Consider the following 12,781-nt stretch of genomic DNA (forward strand, 5'->3'; position numbering starts at 1 on the left):
CTGTGAAATGGTTTATTCTAACTCTGAAAAGGTAGAGATGATACTGGTGTATGGTGAGTGTAGACAAAATGCAGCTGCAGTCTACAAGCTGTATGCAGAAAGGCACCCGGACAGAGATCATCCAACCCGCTGCACATCTGAAAACATCTACAAACAATTTCCTCCCCATGAACCATGGATCTTGCCATTGGAGGGGAGGCTTGCGTACCACAGCGATACAGATAGTTGTACCGTAGGTACAACCACAACGGAGGGGTATCTGTTGAGAGGCCAGACAAATGTGTGGTTCCTGAAGAGGAGCAGCAGCCTTTTCAGTAGTTGCGTAACAGTCTGGATGATTGACTGATATGGCCTTGTAACACTAACCAAAATGGCCTTGCTGTGCGGGTACTGCCAATGGCTGATAGCAAGGGGAAACTACAGCCGTAATTTTTCCTGAGGGCATGCAGCTTTAATGTATGGTTAAATGATGATGGCGTCCTCTTGGGTAAAACATTCCGGAGGTAAAATAGTCCCCCATTCGGATCTCTGGGTGGGGACTACTCAAGAGGACGTTGTTATCAGGAGCAAGAAAACTGGCGTTCTACAAGTCGGAGTGTGGAATGTCAGATCCCTTAATTGGCAGGTAGTTTAGAAAATTTAAAAAGGGAACTGGATAGATTAAAGTTAGATATAGTGGGAATTAGTGAAGTTCGGTGGGAGGAGGAACAAAACTTTTGGTCAGGTGAATACAGGGTTATAAATACAAAATCAAATAGGGGTAATGCAGGAGTAGGTTTAATAATGAATAAAAAAATAGGAATGTTGGTAAGCTACTACAAACAGCATAGTGAATGCATTATTGTGGCTAAGATAGATACGAAGCCCACGCCTACTACAGTAGTACAAGTTTATATGCCAACTAGCTCCGCAGATGTAGAAAAGATTGATGAAATGTACGATGAGATAAAAGAAATTATTCAGATAGTGAAGGGAGATGAAAATTTAATAGTCACAGATGACTGGAATTCGATAGTAGTAAAAGAAAGAGAAGGAATTGTAGTAGGTGAATATGGAGTGGGGATAAGGAATGAAAGAGGAAGCCGCCTGGTAGAATTTTGCACAGAGCATAACTTAATCATAGCTAACACTTGGTTCAAGAATCATGGAAGAAGCCTGGAGATACTGGAAGGTTTCAGATAGATTAGACAGAGATTTAGGAACCAGGTTTTAAATAGTAAGACATTTCCAGGGGCAGATGTGGAACCTGACCACAATCTACTGGTTATGAACTGTAGATTAAAACTGAAGAAACTACAAAAAGGTGGGAATTTAGGGAGATGGAACTCAAATAAACTGACAGAACCAGAGGTTGTAGAGAGTTTCAGGGAGAGCATTAGGGGACAATTGACAAGAATGGGAGAAAGAAATACACTAGAAGAAGAGTGGGTAGCTTTGAGAGATGAAATACTGAAGGCAGCAGAGGATCAAGCAGGTAAAAAGATGAGGGCTAATAGAAATCCTTGGGTAACAGAAGAGATATTGAATTCAATTGATGAAAGGAGAAAATATAAAAATGCAGTAAATGAAGCAGGCAAAAAGGAATACAAATGTCTCAAAAATGAGATCGACAGGAAGTGCAAAATGGCTAAGCAGGGATGGCTAGAGGACAAATGTAAGGATGTAGAGGCGTATATCACTAGGGGTAAGATAGATACTGCCTACAAGAGAATTGAAGTTACCTTTGGAGAAAAGAGAACCACTTGTATGAATATCAAGAGTTCAGATGGAAACCCAGTTCTAAGCAAAGAAGAGAAAGCAGAAAGGTGGAAGGAGTATATAGAGGGCCTATACAAGGTTGATGTTCTTGAGGACAATACTATGGAAATGGAAGAGGATGTGGATGAAGATGAAATGGGAGATATGATACTGCATGAAGAGTTTGACACAGTACTGAAAGACCTAAGTTGAAACATTGCCCCGAGAGTAGACAACATTCCATTAGAACTACTGATAGCCTTGGTAGAGCCAGCCCTGACAAAACTCTACCATCTGTTGATCAAGCTGTACAAGACAGGTGAAATACCCTCACAATTCAAGATGATTATAACCAATCCCAAAGAAAGCAGGTGCTGACAGATGTGACAGTTACCAAACTATCAGTTTAATAAGTTAGTGTTGCCAAATACTAACGTAAATCCTTTATAGAAGAATGGGACACCTGGTAGAAGCTGACCTCAGGGAAGATCAATTTGGATTCCGGAGAAATGTAGCAACATGTGAGGCAGTACTGACACTATACCTTCTCATAGAAGATAGGTTAAGGAAAGGCAAACCTACATTTTTAGAATTTTAGACTTAGAGAAAGCTTTTGACAATATTGACTGGAATGCTGTCTTTCAAATTCTAAATGTGGCAGGGGTAAAATACAGGAAGCAAAAGGCTATTTACAATTTGTACAGAAACCAGATGGCAGTTATAAGAGTTGAGGGGCATGAAAGTGAAGCAGTGGTTGGTAAGGGAGTGAGACAGGGTTGTAGCCTATCCCCAATGTTATTTCATCTATATATTGAGCAAGCAATAAAGGAAACAAAAGAACAATTCGGAGTAGGAATTAAAATCCATGGAGAAGAAATAAAAACTTTGAGGTTCACCGATGACATTGTAATTCTGTCGGAGACAGCAAAGGACCTGGAAGAGCAGATGAAAGGAATAGACAGTGTCTTGAAAGGAGGATATAAGATGAACGTCAACAAAAGCAATACGAGGATAACGGAATGTAGTCAAATTAAATTGGATGATGCTGAGGGAATTAGATTAAGAAATAAGACACTTAAAGTAGTAAATGAGTTTTGCTATTTAGGGAGCAAACTAACTGATGATGGTCGAAGTAGAGAGGATATAAAATGTAGACTGGGATTGCCAAGGAAAGCGTTTCTGAAGAAGAGAAATTTGTTAACATCGAATATAGATTTAAGTGTCAGGAAGTTGTTTCTGAAAGTACTTGTATGGAGTGTAGCCACATATGGAAGTGAAACATGGACGATAAATAGTTTGAACAAGAAGAGAATAGAAGCTTTCAAAATGTGATGCTACAGAAGAATGCTGAAGATTAGATGGGGATATCACATAACTAATGAGGAGGTATTGAATAGAATTGGGGAGAAGAGGAGCTTGTGGCACAACTTGACTGGAAGAAGGGATCGGTTGGTAGGACATGTTCTGAGACATCGAGGGATCACCAATTTAGTACTGGAGGGCAGCGTGGAGGGTAAAAATCATAGAGGGAGACCAACAGGTGAATACACTAAACAGATTCAGAAGGATGTAGGTTGCAGTAGGTATTGGGAGATGAAGAAGCTTGCACAGGATAGAGTAGCATGGAGAACTGCATCAAACCAGCCTCTGGACTGAAGATCACAACAACAACATACAAACAATTGTATGCAGCAGGTATGGTCATAACACACAAACATGTCCGTAAGAGACCCATCACAGGAGAAGCAGGTGCAGTTGCTGTGAGCCCTGCTGTTGCTGTGAACCCACACGAGTTCACTTGACATCATTAGAGGGAGCGCAAAGAGTCAAAATAGTGTAATGCGCGTACTTCATTGTTGCAGATTTCACCCATATCATGTGTCACTACATCAGAAATTACATGGAGATGACTTTAATAATCTAGTGAATTTCTGACGATGGGCATTAACGGAGAATCCGTTGCAGTTCTGCCTGTTTACCGATGAAGTAGGTTTCACAAACCATGGTGCATTGAATTTACAAAACATGCATTACTGGTCCGTGGACAATCCTTGCTGGCTTTGACAGGTAGAGCAACAGTGACTGTGGAATGTAAATGTATGGTGCACAGTAATTGGTGACCATCTCACTGGGCCTCGCTTCATTGAAGGCACCCAAATAGCTGCAAAATACATAAAGTTTGTACAAAATAATCTGCTAACATTGTTAGAATATGTCCCACTGGAAACGCTTAGACATATGTGGTATCAACATGATGGTACTCCTGCACATTCTGCAATGAACACTGGGCTGATCCTTGACAGAATGTTTGACAGGCATTTCATAGGATGTGGTGGACACATGAATTGGCGAGCCCATTCTCCTGACCTTACACATTTAGACTTCTTTCTGTGGGGTATGTTAAAGAGAACATGTACTGTGATGTGCTTACAGCCCCAGAGGATATGAAACATTGTATTGAGGCAACCTGTGGCAACATTACACCAGATGTACTGCATTGTGTAAGACATCCATTATGTGGTAGATTGCAAATGTGTGCAGCAAATGGTGGGCACCACTTTCAACAGTTTTTGGCCTGAAATGTCAGGACACACTCTTTTACATTCTGTCATTGAAAACAAAAAGTAAATTCGTAAGTTTAACTACATTCTCACATTAAAGTACATCTTCTTCTAACAAATCAAGTGTTGTGCAATATTCTTTAGAGAAAAAAACTAATAAAAATATTAGTATGTGTATGTAACATGCTCTTCATGTCTCTTCTTTACCTACCTTACATCACTGTTCTTTTTGTCTCCCTAATTAATTCGGTTCTCTCCTATACACACGATTAAACTGCTGAGGAGTTGCTCAAGTGTCAACTTTACATTACAAATTACAAATGTAATTAACATTTTACAATGTAAAATATGGCATTGATTAAGTATTTGTTTCTATTTTCAGTTTTGCTAAAAATAATAAGTTTCCATTTTAAAAAACGTAACTATGTGTTGAAAATCATACTTCCATGCATTTCTCAGTGGTCTGTATTAACGAATTACACCAGCCCCTCTCCTCACTTCAGTCTTTCGAATTGTTTATTCAGTGTTTGTTGTGGTTTGGGAGTGTTTCCAGTGGTAATGTTAGGTGATTCACCCTGTATATGGATACACTGCACAAGGTTGAATGTTTTGTAATTGTGCTTGTAATTTTATATTGTAAAAGCTCACTGGTACAGCTGCACCAATGGAAAATGCAGTCAGCTTGGCTGATACTCGTGCGAGGACGGAACGTTGTTTGTTAGTTCATGCTGACAGCATGTGCATAATGTTGTACTGTCCAATTCATGGAATGTGGAATAAAAGAAAAATTGAGCCACACTTCAGAATCCAACTTACTGTGAACACTTCTTTGTTGCATCACAGAGAATACTTGGTGCTTTTTGTTAACAAATTGGCTCGTATTGTGCTAATCAAGCCAAGAATTGCATTTTACATGACATGATTTTCAATTACTACTACATGGTGCTAAATCTGTATTGCCAAAACTTTTTGTAGTATTCCCTCTTTGCCCACCCAGGCCTCTTCCTTATGTATTTAAGACAATTTAATGTGACTGACAGTGACATCTGTTTCTTTTATTACTTCTCAGAGTTCACAGTGCCTGGCAAAACCATGAATGTCATGAGTGGTTTTGCTATGTGCAATTTTCATTGTAAAACTTGGTGATCAAGTTATATGTTATGTACATTTTGTCCTCAATTTGACTTTCATTAATATGGCTTGGCTTAGCTTTGCTTATCTACATGGGAAGATGTTTAGTTGTTAACTTCAAGTAATTGCCTTTCTCAGGGCATGTCACAGTACTTATGTTTGTATGTATTCAAAATAGTAGTGTCATTGTGATGTTAGCAAACTGTTTTCCATACCATTTTAAAAATATTTTTGTCAATTTACACTTGGTATGTGTGCTTGCTAGGGAATTAACATTTTTCTTTTAATCCCATTGTGTTTCAGCTCTTAGCCTTTGATGGATTCAGTTACCTGTATTTTGTAATTTAATGAAGACTATCAAAAGATGCTGTTAGATTTTGTCGCAAGTTAGGTTTTTGTATGTGGGGAAACTCATTAGCTTAACTGATATTTAATGTTCTAACTGAAGTATTGTATAACACAAAATGTTTCCATGATAAGTATATTCTTACTCTCGTGGCATCAAGTTCACACATTCTGTAAGTGTGTTGCAGGCAACCAACTATTCCTGTTGCTGATATCACTCAACGGCTGTGGATGATAAAAAATGGCTCTAAGCACTATGGGACTTAACATCTGAGGTCATCAGTCCCCTAGACTTAGAACTACTTAAACCTAACTAACCTAAGGACATCACACACATCGATGCCCAGGGCAGGATTCAAACCTGTGACAGCAGCATCAGCAGCGTGGTTCTGGACTGAAGTGCCTAGAACCACTCGTCCACAGCTGCCGGGCACATTCACTGTACATCAACGATTTGATTTATCAAATACGGTCAACAGCACCATCAGTTTATTCACTGACGAAGTTACTGATTACACAGAAGTATCATCATGGGACAACCATAAGGAAACCTAGGCAGACATGTACAAAATGGGGATGGGGATAAATGCAAAGAGAATAAACCAGATTACAAGATTAGTCGTGAACATCTGGAGCATATCATGTCGTGTGTATTTACGCATAATATGAAAAAGGAAGCTCATATGGGACGAACATATAATGTAAGCAGCAGGGAAGTTGAGAGAGAGAGAGAGAGAGAGAGAGAGAGAGAGAGAGAGAGACTATAAAAACCTTTCATAAGCCAGTCTGGCAAATTTTACATCATATTACTTCTTCTGGCTACTAATCCCCTTGTCCCCTTATTCAGAACACCCCGTCCCCAGCTCTTCCACAATACATGGGCGCAATGTGGAAGGAGGAGGGATGTATAGGTCACCCAGAAAGTCTAATTACTTCCATGAAGTTTTCCTTAAGTGTTTTCCTATATTCAACAATGAAAAATACAAACTACAATGTAACAATATTATGAAAAGGATAGTTGCTACTCACCATATAGCAGAAATGCTGAGTCATAGATAGGCACAACAAAAAAGACTGTCAGAAAATGAGCGCACGCGCGCGCGCGCCCCCCCCCCCCCCCCCCCACACACACACACACACACACACACACAGCAGAGGTTTTGTTCTTATGAAACTTGGGCATCTGACATTCTGCCATCTATGCCCTTGCTGTGTATAGCCAATAGGGATTTTGGAAGAGAAGTCACATGTTGACTGCTGCCAAAATCAACCCCATCTATATTTTGTATATAAGACTAGGTTACACAGCAGGTTTTTGTTCAAAACTCACATTTCAATGACATTTGTGAGAAGATCATATTATGTCTTATCTAAGGAGGTGAAATGCCTATCATCAAGCATAGAATTCAACAGCCACAGGATCATGGCCTACTGACTGCAGTTTATTGTTCTATGATACAGTTGCTCACGTTAGTTTGGAATGGAATTACTGTAAAAGTTTATTGTTAGGAGTTAATTACATTCTGTTCTTGTCTGTGTAGGTTTGTAATTGGTTCCTCGCATGACATCCAGTTTAAAAGATTTTACTTGAAAGACATTTGAGGGTGTTGCAACAGTTTAAATTTGCATGATGTCCATGTATAGTTGTTAAGTCCCTCTGACAGTTTAAAATTAATATTTTTCATTTGGTTAATGTTAAAAAGATTAGTAGAAATTATATGACAGGATGTTAAAATTTTTGAATAGTTGTCCTTACATAATATTGGTTCTGAGTTGAGTAGAAGGATTGAACCAGAGACTTCGAAGGCTCTCTGGCAAGTTAGGCTGTGACTTCCTGGGCTTTCGCCATAGGGTTGAGAGCTGTAGGGTTCCCCTAAGTGGATCATGTGTGCACTACACAACAAAGGCTGCTACTCAGGTAGCTGACTGTTTGTGGGGTGCCCACAAGAGTGCAGTGAAGCAGTGAAGTTAATATAACATTAGGAACATAAAGCTAGTTGAAACCTGAAATTGATAGCAGTGAGATTTTTGGGAAAAATTTAAATGTTTATTGAAAGGATAGGCAACTGGGAAATGGAAGTGGTGTATTTGTTGCAGTAGACAAGAAACTCAAATCCACCTAGGCAGAAATCAAAACTGCATGTGAGATTGTGCAGGCAAGATTCAGTATCAGGGCTAGGCATAAAATAATAATTGAGCCTTCTATCACCCACCAGACTCATCTCCTGATGTAACCAAAAACTTTAAGAGAAAATCTTGGTTCACTTGTACATAAGTTCCCCAATCATTCTGCAATCTTCAGTGGAGACTGTAATCATCCAACAGTTAATTGGGAAAATTAAAGTCTTGTTAGTGGTGGGCATGATAAAACATCCTGTGAAACTTTACTAAATGCCTTCTCTGAAAACTAACTAGAACAGACAGACAGGAACCCCACTCATGATGGACACTTACTGGATCTAATAGCAACAAACAGACTTGATGTGTTTGAGGATGTCCATGTGAAACTGATGTCTGTGACCGTGACATGAACATGGCAACAATGATTACCAAAGTACAACTAAATATGTTCAGCAAAGTAGATAAAAAATTGAAAGTGTCATATTTCAATGAGGAACTTGAAACATAGGCGCAAAACAAATTTTACGGCTATAGATAGAGACATGCTGAATGGAATGCATTTGGCTGTCAAGAGAGCAATGTGTGATGCCTTCAGTGACTACTATAGCAGAATATTGTCAAATTATCTTTCACAGAACCCAAAGAAATTCTGGCCATATGTAAAGGCTGTTAGTGGCACCAAAGTTAGTCTTCAGTCCCTAGCAAATGAGACAGAAACTGAAAATGAGGGTAAAAAAACAAAATTTGAAATGCTTAACTCCATTTTCAAATGTTCCTTTACAAAGAAAAACCCAGGAAAATTTGCCTAATTCAATCCTTGTACCACTGAAAAGAGGAATGAAACAAGTATCAACAGCAGTGGCACTGAGAAACAAATGAAATTGTTAAAGTTGAACAAAGCTCCAGGGCCTGGTGGAATCCCAAAAAACTTCCCAGTTCTTGGAAAAAGGCACGGATCACACCCACCTACAAGAAAGGTCATAGAAGTGATCCACAAAACTACTGTCCAATACCCTTGACATTAATTTGTTGTAGAATCTTAGAACTTATTCTGAACTCAAACATAATCAGATATGTTGCACAGAATGACCCCCTCAGAGCCAACCAGCTTGGATTTTGGAAACAATGATCATGTGAAACCTAGCTCGCACTTTTCTCTCATGACATACTGAAAGCTTCAGATCAAGGCAATCAGCCAGATTCTGTATTTCTTGATTTCCAAAAAGTACCAAATACCAAACATATGCTTATTGTCAAAAGTATGATCATATGGGGTATCAAGTGAAATTTGTGATTGAATTGGAGACGTTTTGGTAGGGAGGATGCAGCATATTATCTTGGACAGAGAGTCATCGTTAGATGTAGAAGTAACTTTGGGTGTGCCCCAGAAAAGTGTGTTGGGACCCTTGCTGTACATGTACATTAATGATCTTGCAGACAATATTAATAGTAAAAGCAGATTTTTTGCAGATGACACAGTTATCTTTAATGAAGTACTATATGAAAGAAGCTTGATAATCTTTCAGATCTCGATAATCTTTCAGAGTGGTGCAGAGATTGGCAACTGTTTAGAAATGTAAAATTTTGCACTTCACGAAACAAAAAAAGTAGTTGCCTATGACTGTAATATCAATGTGTAACTGTTGGAATCGGCCAATTCATACAAATACCTGGGTGTAACACTTTGCAGGAATATGAAATGGAATGATTATAAAGGTTCAGTCATTGCTAAAGCTGTTGGTAGACTTTGGTTACAAGGCACTCCTGTGACCAGTTCCAGAATATTGCTCAAGTGTGTGGGACCTGTACTAGACAGGACTGACAGAATGTATCACAGGTTTGTTTAACCTATGGGAGAGTGCCACAAAGATATTGAAGGAACTGAACCAGAAGACTCTTGAAGATATATGTAAACTATCCCACAGATATCTGCTAACAAAATTCCAAGAACCAGCTTTAAATGGTGGCTCTAGGAATATACTACAAGCCCCTGCATACCACTCATGTAGGGACTGTGGGAATAAGTTTAGAATAATTATTATATGCACAGAGGCATTCATACAATCATTCTTCCTTCTCTCCATACATGAATGGAGCAGGAAGGAACAATAATGACTGGTACAATGGGATGTACTCTCTGCCATGTACTCCATAGTGGTTTTATAGGATGGTGGTAAGTTCCTATGGGACCAAACTAACTTACACTAAGGACAACACACACACACACCCGTGCCCAAGGGAGGACTCGAATCTCCGACGGGGGAAACTGCGTGAACCGTGGCAAGGCCCCTCAGACCACATGGCTACCCTTAGCGGCATGGTGGTTTTCAGAATATAGATGTAGAATTTAATACTGCACATCACTCATGGATGCCAAGACAGGATTGGGAGAGGTTGCAGACAACAGCTGCTGGGAACACTTACAGATGTTGACTTGGTGGTCTGTTTTCTTCGAGATTCCAAAAAAAAAAAAAAACTAGGATTTATTCCAGCTCTAACACCTGGACTTACAATAATTAGACAGGTGTTAATATTGGAGGTAAAATCTGGCTGTTGTTTCCAATTCTTTGTAGAGAAAGTGATCCACCATCTTGAAACACTGTCCAAGTACAATCAAAGACAGTCAAGGACATTTTTTTTTTAACTGCTCACAGATTTGTAGCGATGGTTCACCTTTACACTTTGGTACCTTATCATGATTGCCCTTTATAAATAACTTTACACAGAGAACATGGAACCCCACTTTACTGAAATATTCCCCAGTGCTATTGCTAACATCTCAGATACCAAATCCTTATGAACTTTCTTTCCAGAAGCTCAACTGGTGACATTTAAAGAGCAAATAGTGAGTTGTAGGTGTTCACTCATAAGAAAACACAAAAACTTCCATATAGAACTAAGACCAGCTAGAAAGCAAAAGACTGCATTTTTACTCCCTTTATTGATTGCTGTAACATGGCATATGGGGTTAACACTTACTGTATTGATCAGTACCAAGTCAACTAGTACACTGGATATCACAATTGTGTGTTGTACTTGTATCTTGTGCACATTGACTGATTTCTATATGCATGTTGTTACTTCTGCATAAATTTTAATTTGGGTTCTATTCAGTTTTTTATGCAACTTAAAGAAAATTCTTGTGATTGTCAACATATCAATAATTCTGGAATCAAATCTTAACTTCTTTCACACGAGAAGTTTTACATGCAATAGAATGTACTTCATACACAAAAACTGAAATTATGATACTAATTAAATAAAATGTTCAAAGTAATTAAACTGTAATCAAAATAATGAGTTGAAAGTATCATTAACGAACTTCTCATGAAATTGAAACATATTCTTCATTGAGATTATAACAACGAATTTCCTACAGTGTATGGTAATTCATATTGTTTGTAACTTTTTGCAAAACTATAATATTTCTTTGGTGATTAGTCTGTATAATCTTTTCAGTAATGGAAGAAGAACCCATTGAATACAATATTTGCAATAAAATGTTCTGTAATTTAGGTACATAGATTATGTATGCCTCACAAAATCTGTTCAGTTTACAGTATCTAAAATTTTGTAACTATGATGTTAATTTCCAGAAATGTTGTGGCAAAAATTTATTAGTTACCTTAGCAAAACTATAGTTAGAATCAGTAAAAGTAATGTATTTTATTGGAAAACTGACAATGCAAATATATACTTGGACTTACTCCATAGATGTACATCATAAGATGCTAAATAAATAAATAAGTACATGTGATGACAGAGGGTATTTGAGATGACTTGGTAGAGACCACATGCACAGTCTTTGTGAAGCTCAATTGATTTGTCTGTCCCAGTGAGTGTAATTGTTGTGAAGATCAATGTAATTTTTTTTCAATATATTGAAAATTAAGAATAAATATCTGTAGTATGTCATTTGGCAGTTAGAATGCTACATGCATATTCTAACATATGGAAATGAGCTCATGTACAAAAATTTCAACTGCAGTGGTGATACAGATGAGTTATTGCCTACTGGCAACTGTTTGAAATTCAAGTCAAGTCAAGTCAAATTCTAGTAATTTCAAACTTGGTGTATCTTGGTGGATCCTAAAATACGACTCAGGGTACTTAAACTGCCTTGTGTTCCTTTAGATTAACTAATGCTGTCACTTTAACTGTACAACATACTGCTCAAATGCAGGTGACCATTTGCAGCTCTTTCTTTAGGTTAAATACTAGTTACTACTTTAAGTAATAATTTCTGTATCCTCTCAATTGGGCTCAACTTCTCTCACAAACCTTAGTTGTCTTTCAGAGCATTGTTGAATGTGTTGCACTTGGTGCAAAAGCTAACTTGCATGTAATACTAATAGGAATGTAGTAAATTTTACTTTATGATGAGCTTATTGAGGGCTGCAGTGGTTGTGAGTCATGCAGACAGCAAAAGTATTTGAGGTTATAGTCTGCTTTTGAATCAAACTTTCTGACCTCAGGAATCAGCAGTAACTCTGACAGGCCAAAAGATGATTACAGAGAATGTGCATTCCTCTCATCAATAATTTGTTAATACCAATATGTTGTTTAACCTGGCACATAAGTAACCAAAATGAAGCCCAATTGTTGAACTATTATCTTATGGTCATAGTAAGATGAAAATTTTTGTCATTTTTTATTGCTTCTTAAATCCATAAAAATCAAAGTAGTAGCAGCTGGCTTGTATCCCCTCTGTGCAATAGAATTGTGACGTTAGTTAAAAACCAAGTAGAAGTGTTAATAGTTATAGGTACTTTTCATTTGCAACATAATTCAATGAGGTATCAGTTTTTCCAGGTTGTAAATGGGACTCTTTAGCCAAGTTTAATTTGTAGATGTATTAAATCTTTTCCATGTTAAATATTTCAGGT

The sequence above is a fragment of the Schistocerca americana genome, chromosome 8 (assembly GCF_021461395.2).
Source record: "Schistocerca americana isolate TAMUIC-IGC-003095 chromosome 8, iqSchAmer2.1, whole genome shotgun sequence".
NCBI lineage: Eukaryota > Metazoa > Arthropoda > Insecta > Orthoptera > Acrididae > Schistocerca > Schistocerca americana.